Below are 10,045 nucleotides of genomic sequence, written 5' to 3'. Positions count from 1 at the left end.
CAGTGCCCTCTCACTATCCATACCCTAACGTATCTAGATAGAGGTAAATATAGATAAATGTGTGACAGAGGTCCTGGCAATGTCCTGTCAGCTTATGCGGGGTCATGTCACACACTTTCTACATTTATCTTCAATAGGAGGCCATTGACATGTCTACCGATTAAAACTAGTCCATATCATACATGTATTGTGAATAAAGAGGGATTAATTAACTCTCACATACATGGATAGATTTAAACAATATAATTAATCAACATTAATTAAAAGTGATTATGGGATGGTGGCATTTTTATCAGAAGCAATTAAAGAACCCTCCCAATAAAAATAAAATTAATAACTTTAGGTGCATTTATCATGCCATGGATGCCACGTCTCATTCATCTCCTCCGCCCGATTACGTCTTCAAAGTAGGTGACTTGCATCTATAAGCTTTGAGCACCACATGTGGATCACCATCAGCATGCCCTAGGAGTCCTAACTCCTCTAAAATTACAATGGAAACCTAAAAAAAATTCTATACACTTTCCTTTCCATAATAATAAAGAAATCCCGCATGGAGAAACCAACCCACCATTTGGGCTGCCCATGGGGTGGAGTACATTTGTTTATAAAAAAGATAGGGGGAAAGAGAGAAAGAGAGAGAAGCATCACATCCACCCATAACCCCATGTATCACATACATAAACAATCCATCCATTTATTAGAATGTCATTCCCATAATCACATCATAATATAATTCCATGCATGGGCATTAAATCAAGTAAACCAAAAATTAAAACATGGATTCCTTCAATTATTGAACCACCACATCGCATGTGATAATATGTATCCAAGCCCATAAAATTAAAATCGCATTTTAATTGCAAGTGGGTAAAGAGGGAATCTCTTCACCCATCATCATCCTCCAAAAAACAAAACAAAATAATAAAATTCTATTTTGAAAAAAAATGTTTTTTTATTTATTTTTTTTATTTTTTGTTAAACTGAAGGGAAAACAAGGGGGGTGCATGCAGCCCACATGCGCAGGCTGCAGGCACTCCCTGCGCAGCCCATAGGCACAAGGCCCACAGACAGCAGCCTTGGGCTGCAGGCCGCAGGCCTGCTGCCCGTAGGCTAAAGCCCACGGACAGCAGCCTACAGGCCCACAGCCCACAAGCTTGCTGCCCGCAGGCAGCAGCTCGCAAGGGGATGTGCACAAGGGTAGGTTCATGGGGGAGGGCATGCGTAGAGGCTTGGCAGCGTACGCTCCCCCCCCCCCCCCCCGCGCATATAGAATATGATTAAAAAATTTTAAAATTAAAAATTAGTAATCACAACCTAATTGGATACATGCTTCAATAATTGGAATAAATAAAACAAACCAAATCCATCATCACATGGGTAGGTTGTTACACTAACAACCTTGTAACTACCCATGTGCACATGGGAAGGTTGTTACAACAACCATATTCTAACCACCCATGTGCCAACTTGCATCCCACTCATGATAATTACATTAAACTATTAATTATCTAATATTCATGGGTGAGAAAGGTGGCTCTGATACCACACTGTTGGCCAAACAACGGTCCAGTGATCAAACCATGGTTCCCTAGGGAGACCAAGATATTTATCCTTAGGGTTTTGCACGCCCTGGGTTAGCCCATGGTGTCCCATGGGTGCCCCATTTTAATTTTTAGGGCTTCCCATGGTCGCCCATGGGAACCCGGGTGATCCCTGTTAGGGTTTCTCCTTCCCTCATGTGTCCCATAAAATTTATTATCACAGTAGGGACGAAGAAACTCATCCCTAGTCCATCACATGGCAAGGGAGATCCATCCCTAACTCGAATGCACAACGGAAAAGGTCGATTCGAGTTTCCAATATTAATAATCAATGAACAGAAGGAATTAATAAAGAATTGCTAACCTGGTGAGCCTCAAGTGTTGCTCCTCCAATAGACAGTGGTTCTTCCTCCAGCGAGCGCTCTAAGCAAACAGATCTGAACCTCCAATGGTGCTACCAAGGTTCTACACGCCAGTCCCAGATGCCCTCAAACTCCTTAGCACAGATCTAGGGTTTCACAAACCCTAACTCTCAAACACAGGTGAGAGAAGCAAGAAGAAGAAGAGAGATCACAAGAGGGAGAGAGAGAAACAAAAAATGCAGGAGAGAGAGTGTCTGCTCCAAAAACGTGGAGAGCTTCCTCTTCTGCATTTTTTGGTCCCCTATTTATAATAATAGGGTTTAATTAAATCCTAAATAGAGTTAATAGAGCCCTAGTGAGAGTCTGACTCTTTCTCTCTCAGTCTGGCAGTTCTGTTTAAACTCAAAGTGCTACACAGGTGAAGAAGCAGAATCTAATAGGGAAAGTATTCATTAGATTCTTTATTTAATTATTAATGGATAATTACAATTAGCACCAAATCCATTAATTAAATAAAGAGCCAATTAAATTAGCAAATTCCAAATAACTCCCTATATGATAACAATTTATCATATACAACCCCCCCACTAATCAACACTATCATTATGGAATCTAGGGCATGTACACATGTACTGCCAAACCCCAATCCATAGTACATGTCCATATAAGAGCGTCTGTGCATCCGATCAGGTCCCGCAAAACTCGATAAAACACTTTATTTGAAATAACTATAAATAATGTATCATTTTATGTAAAATAAATTTTGCAAAACCATTTTCAAAACGGTACTGGATCCAGATTCTGATCCGACCATACACAGACAGTTTCTATCTTGGTGTTCCCCAATCGGGCAGTGGTGACCGTGTTGGATAACTCCTTCACTCACAAAGTGTTCACGCATTCCTTGAGTCTCAGTCATTGATGAACCAAAGAATGCGATCACACTTTGCAGTGACAGGGTTCCCTCAGGTACAAGGTGTCGGTGACACATGTCTATCCCTTCCTACATCTGACAGTAATACATGAGGGAATCGACAAAGTAGATTCTTCGCCAATGCACACATCAAACATGTGAGTACTCGCATTCGTACCCTGACATCACATGTCTAGGCATACCCAATGCGACGACCATATGATAAGGGTGCCCAGCCCAAACACTAGTTGTGACTACCATTTTAAGTATAACTTATGGACACATAATGCTCAAAAAGTTTATATCGCATGTGACAATATTAAACTAAAATGTATAAATGTTCAATACAAAGGTGAACCGGGTTAAACCGGACAGTACCAGGTTTGATGGACACACACTTGTCCAACAACTTCAAATGTTATAACTCAAAGTTGATGAACTTTTGACACAAGTGACGTGAAGTCAACTAATATCGAAAGCATAAGTGGAGGAGGTTTGACTTGAGATTTTTGGACTATGAGTGGGTTATACCTCAAGATTATTCTTCAAGTTGTGTGTGTACTATGCATTGATTTCTAATATTAATGTGTTGTTTGTTGGAAAATACATATTTACCTATTCCCTCTTTACAAGTTTTGATGATAACAAACATATGCCAAAACAAACAAACCATTATACGAACAACTTACAGAAGGCTCAAAGAAAAAACATGTCTCAAAGAAGAAATGAAAGCAAACAAAAAGAAAAGTATGGAAGCTTCAGTTTAAAGAAGACAAGAAGAAAGAGAAGATTGAAGATTGGAAGAATTGATGACCCAAGGCTGAAGATTATGTAATAGCTAGAAACATACATCATGAAGTTTTAATGAAAAATGCATATCATTTATGCATACATGCTTTTGTATGCATAGAGACCATAGGAGATGATTTATAGACCTTAGAGACCTTAGGCATAAGATGGATAAAGGTTAGGAAAAAGTATATCAGAGACAGATTGCCAAAAAGGCCAAAAACAGACAAGTAGTCGATCCATCGGTCGACCGACCCATAGGGCATTTTCAATCGCTGGAAACGGAAGCTTGCCGATTTCAAGTGGCCGCCAAATCGGTCGCCCATCGACCAACAGTCGATCAAACGGTCGACTAGCAATCAACTAACAGGACAAGGACTAAGTCCCAATGGCTCTATTCAATCCAATGATCATATTCAGAGGTCAACTGGCAAAATCTAGTGGTCAACTAGTATACCCAATAAACTAGTCATTTTATAGCCGTTAAAGCTATTTTGACACATGGTTTTTTAGCATTAAATAATACCTATAAATATCAAACGTGTCAGACCTTTTCACCATCACTACAGTCCAAAAGGACACTTTATTATGAGGTGAAAAAGTCAATTCAAAGCTCTTTAAGCCATCAGTGCAAGTCAAGAAGAATTCTCCATCATTCTAGTTTGACTTCATTGTTCAAGACCTTACTTTGTTGAAGAATCACTTCTAAGAAGAAGCTCCAAAAAGGTCAAACATTATTGCACTCATATTTTCATATCTTCATTTCCATTGCAAGAAGTAGTTGGCACACTTCTTGCCTAGGTAACACTCTTTTCTTATCTCTTTAGTTAATTGTTTTTCTTACTCTTGAGTTGGGTTGAATCTATATGGGTAAGGTTGTCCTTACACTTACCTAGACTGTACTTAGATTGTGCATAAGGGATTCTTTTCTCCTTAAAAGATTGAAGGATCCTCTTATCTTGGTAAAAGGATTTGTAAAAGATGTTTTTCCCACCTACTATATTGAAAGGGAAAAGATTAGAATTCTTTCAAGGTTAAGAAGAGTGGATGTAGACTCAAGGTTGAGTTGAACCACTATAAATGCTTGTGCCTCCTTTATATTTATTTGCACTACTTTAAGTTTTGTTATTTTGAGAAAAGATAGTAAAATTTGAAAAAGGTATATATTTCACTAGGATAACCTATTCACCCCCCCCTCTAAGTTAACCAACACTATTAATCTTGATGATTGTGATAACATGATCATAGATATGAATGATGATGTGATGTGTAAACTGTATCATATGCTTGAAAGTAAATGTGTGAGTATAATGCAAGAAAAGGAAAGTTGGAAACTTATAAAGATTGATATGCGGTTATTTTCATGTGGTTACTGTGTAAGATGTGAAAATGTTTGATAAAGAATGCCTTGACTTGTGAATAACTCACTCAGCGGAGAAAGTTATGGTGAGATGATAGGTGATAAGCCATTGGATACCTCACTCAACGGGGGGAAGTTATGGGGTGAGAAGTAACATAGAATATCTCACTCAGCGAAGGAAGTTATGGGGTGAGATGGAAGATAGGATGAAAGATAGAATGGAAGTATAGAAATGTGAAGACTACCTGAGTAGTGGCACGTGCCGTAGAGACTATTTTGTTAATGTTGCTATAAATGAGCTATATAGTAGCTTATGATGAAATGAAATGAAATTGTTAATGTAACTGAGGATTGAACCATGTGATTAAATGGGTATTGTTATGTTGTAACTGCTAGTAGAATCTTTTGATGTATCTCTTACTTAATGGGCGGTGGTAGCTCACCCCTCGTGGAAATCTTTTCTTACAAAGTATTTAGCACCGAGAGGTGGAGACCTCGATGAATGACATCGTCAAGTGCGAACCTTTTGTTTATTTCCCATCTTTTTGATACAAGCAGGGGTGTGCTTGTAATATTTTGTGGGACTGTTATGTAATATTTATGGGAATTTGGTACTTAGTGAACTTTTATGCCATCACGGAGGGAGACCATTTAATGTGACTCTTATGACTTTCAAATTTCTGTTGCATTGGTTAAATCGTAATTTGTAACTATGTCGGCTGAAATGGTGAACTCAGAACAAACATTTTAATGTGAGTATTTATCTATTGCTTTTATGTTAATTGAATGGTTCTCTTGGTGACTCAATTTCTCCCATGAGAGGAAGTATACTTTGACCTTATGATCAGTGCCCATGAGGGCTACGCTTTCCCTTATCCCGAGATTGGGCTATCACAGGATGGTATCAGAGCGGTTTAACCTAGGATAATATGAGAACGTAGTACCTAATGGCATAGGACAACAACAAGTATGATAAGTTCAAGTAGGAAGAATAAATGTGCATAAAACTTTTCTTTGTTTAGTTGATTTGGGTCATCATGCATTCGAGTATGTCCTACGACTTGAAGAGCATGATTTGATTGGTGCATTATGAATTGCATGATATGGCAATTGATGCATTGAATTTCCTTGAACAATCTCATGTTATTGGTTGCCAATATTAGGTAATGGCGCCCAAAACATTGACTGGCCTAGAAAGGACTAGTCAGGAGCAAGAACGAGGTGAAGTTTCGGATCCTATGCACCACACGGGGTATATACCGCATGGGCACTTGGGGGCAGCTGCTGCACCGACACCTGTAGTGGCTGGTGCATCTATCACAACTAGTCTCAAAGACTGATCATCGTGTACCACCTTTACCATCCGGGCAAGATGGGGAAACGGGATACTCTGTTAGACAGCGAGGGTATCGCTATGTGGGAAATAATTTCCCTGCTGGCTATAATGGGGGACAAGCAAAGGTCTTGGCAGACTTTAAGAAGTTGCACCCTCACTCGTTCGATGGGACTTCTACCGTTCTGTTCATCGCCGAGTCATGGATGATGGAAATGAGAAGATCTTCGAGGCTTTGGGAAGCACAGATGAAAAGGTCACATGTGCAGCATTTATGTTGTAGGGAGAAGCATATCATTGGTGGGGGACCACAAAAAGAGTATTGGCAGGGGCGTCGATCACTTGGGAACGCTTTGTGGAGGTGCTCTACTAAGAGTAATTTCCCGCGACAGTGAAGACAAAGAAGAAATAGGAGTTTGTTCAACATCAGCAAGGAAGTATGAGCGACGGTTTGTGTTGTTGTTGTGATATACACCATACATGGTTGATACGGAAGAAAAGAGGGCTAGGCAATTCGAGGAACAATTGCATCCAAATATCAGAAGGTTTGTGAGGTCTGAGGAGCACGCAATGTATGCTAGGGTGGTGAGATCTACCATCCCCATTGAGAGAGATGTTCCAGCGGAGCAACATTTTGGTGGTGTGGACTCCAAGAAAAGAGTTCAGCCGGATATACGAGCAATGACACCTTTGAGATAGCAAAAGGGCCGTATGGAATAGGAAACACCCGGGCATGCACCATGTGTGGGAAGTGCAGAGAGGTAACTTGCTTTTGATGTGGAAAGACCAAACATTATTCTTGGAACCACCATACGAACTAATTTCCGCAACCTCAGAACTGACCATTGGTACAAAGAATACAGAAACCATAGGACCAACGTCACACCCCAAACCACCCCCTGGGAGGATTAGGTAGGTGACCCAAATTGCACGTCAGCAATCCACTAAATCCCACGGATCTGGAAGCAGTTAATCCATTCACAGACACACACATCCACCATAATACATCATGTAATACTCAGAGTGTGACGAAAAACTATCTTTACATTAAAACATTTAAAAAGAGTATCAGTACCGGGAATGAAAATATATACAATACTATGTTTGTTCATTCCCTCTCTCACACTCACAAAGAAAACAGTAGTACCTATCTCTACCATATACAACTTTTAAAAAAAAGAAATATATATACATGGCAGGGTAACCCAAGCCCCAAAAAGAAGCTGAAAAGTAAAACGGGGAAAAAACTCCGTCAAAAATAAAAAGGAGTCCCCAAGATAAAAAGAGTCAGCAGCAATACCCTTCACGGGTCATTCTCAGCTATCACCAAGAACACATGCACCAACGATATGACCTCCATACGGGTCCATACCAATATAGTCATAACCACCATGGCTCGCCTCTAGGAAATAAGTCTCCCCGCCACAGTGACATCCACCTGTAGGATCACCCAACAGAAAAACATATATAACAGAGTGTGAGCTCCACCGAGCCCTTGAATGAAATACATCACCATGCATGCACATGCAGTCACAACCATATGAGTCCTACATAAGGTGCAGTTCATTTTATTTAATTAGCCACCTAACATCACAACTAAGACAGGTTAGTGCTACGATAATCCCCAATACATATATCTCTGGTGCGGGCTTTTAACCCCTTCCCACGATACACCCATTGAGTTATCGGAGAGGACCAGTCAGCTCCCGCAGCTGTCACCAAGGTCAGCCCGACCAGCCCTCTGGAATTAACCTGTGAGGCATCCATCCTTTTTATCACTTTTCTTTTCGCTGGCTTATAGCCCATAATCACCTTTTCGGTGCAATAACATTTCTTTCTTTTCTTTTCTTTTCTTTTCTCATTCATATGGTTACTCCCACAGGCATCCAACATCTTAATAACCCCTGTTGGTAAGGATGCGTAGCATGGGTGATGAAACTCTAGCCCAATATGTCTATATGGCATCGTATGAGTCGAGTGGTGTCAACTGTATCCCATACTACAGGCTAACACAGGCCTCATTTCCAAGCCGACTACGACATCTAGTCTAAAAATTCACTTACAGCATACAATGTTCATTCACAGATTCTAGCATTCGACTCATCATTGTTTCAAATTTCAAGATTTATGAAATAAGTAAACAACACAATATTATTATGTTATAAATCATTTCAGCATATTAGTTATGTTACATTTACATACACGATGAAATTTCACTCACCTTGGTCTGATCCTATTGGTTCAGCTATTGGTTCAGTTCCGGTCGGTGTCTGGCTGTGTACCTCGAGCACAGGATCAAATCCTAATTTATTAAATCAAAAATGTGTTAATTAATATTCAAAACTATTTTGGATAACCTAGTGTTGGTCTAGGCTCACTGGTCTAACTCGGTGTTCAATCTGGTGTTACTTAGAATTCTCTGGGCCTTGCACTGGGCTTTCGGGTCTATGTCCCGGTGCATCATCCAGAGATGTGGCATAGGATCTGATTTGGTTCGTAGCAGTAAGGTCAGTTGTACATGGTCTAGATAGTCCCATAAAATAGTACCCAAGTCAGCAGTATAGCTGGACCATCCCTCGCATGGTTACCTAGCCCTGTGGGGTCCACTTGGGTACCCAAGGTATGGATATCACCAAACAGATGTGAAGAGGGGTATTTTGGTCATTTACCACATCCACACATAGTAAATAGCCCATTGTTGAAGGCCCACAGAGACTGAACAGCATTATAGTCCAAAATCATTCTCTGGGCATTTCACTGGGTGATTGGGCAATCGCCCAGAGCCTGTTTGAGGCGAGATCATGCCTATTTTCTTAGATTTTGCTGCATGGGCAGCCATGGGATCAGCCATGGATGCATGTGGGATGGTTATGGACCATGTTTGGAGTGGAATCCAATGGTTCCAGTGGTTCACGGCTTGGTTCATCCATTTGGAAACCAGGAGCTGTCCAGACAGCTCAGAACACAGCAACCCAAGCTGTGTTCCAGCTCAGAGCCACAGTTTGGGCTACATGCAAGGGTAGTTTTACGTTTACAATCATGGTAGGATGTTGTTCCTACACCAATCTAAGCATGGATCATCTTGCATGAAGGGATCCATGCCCAGACTGCCTGTTCTGGGTGCAACTGGGCAGTGCAGTCTGGCACAGAGACTGGTTTCAGTCTCAGTTGTAAAACAACAATAAAATCATGCTTATCATGCTCAGATCTTAGCCAGAAACACCATCTCAGAGCAGGGATCCATAGAGATATACAGAGGGCAGTAGCTCAAGGTGCTAAGGTTCATTACCTGAGATGGATATGCTGCAGGGATAGGGGCTGGATGCAGCAGTTCAGTGATCCTCCTCCTTTTCCTCCTCTTCTCCTTCTCTTTTTCTTCTTCTCTCTTTCCTTTCTCTCTTTCGTTCCTCTCCTTTCTCTCCACGGTTTGAACAGTGCTAAGGAATGTATTTTTGGGCTGGGGCCCTCCTATTTATAGGCCAGCCATGACTGAGGCCTATTTGGTTGCCAGCCCCTTATTCCACAATGCATTTTTCTACTGGATTCTAAGCCATTCTGGCTGTTCAGGTGGGGTCCACATGGGTCCAAGGGTGGGTAATGGTTCCTAAAATTCCCATCTACCCCTAGTGGATGGTCATGGCTTGTATGGGTGGTCCCCACATGCCTGGAGTCCAAAATACATAATTCAGCCACTCTGGGCAATTCTCTGGGTGATTGGGCAATCACCCACTGCATCGCCCAGAG

Source organism: Telopea speciosissima, chromosome 9, assembly GCF_018873765.1.
Source record: "Telopea speciosissima isolate NSW1024214 ecotype Mountain lineage chromosome 9, Tspe_v1, whole genome shotgun sequence".
Lineage (NCBI taxonomy): Eukaryota > Viridiplantae > Streptophyta > Magnoliopsida > Proteales > Proteaceae > Telopea > Telopea speciosissima.
The sequence above is the reverse complement of the archived record's forward strand: the minus strand, read 5'-3'. Positions refer to the sequence as shown.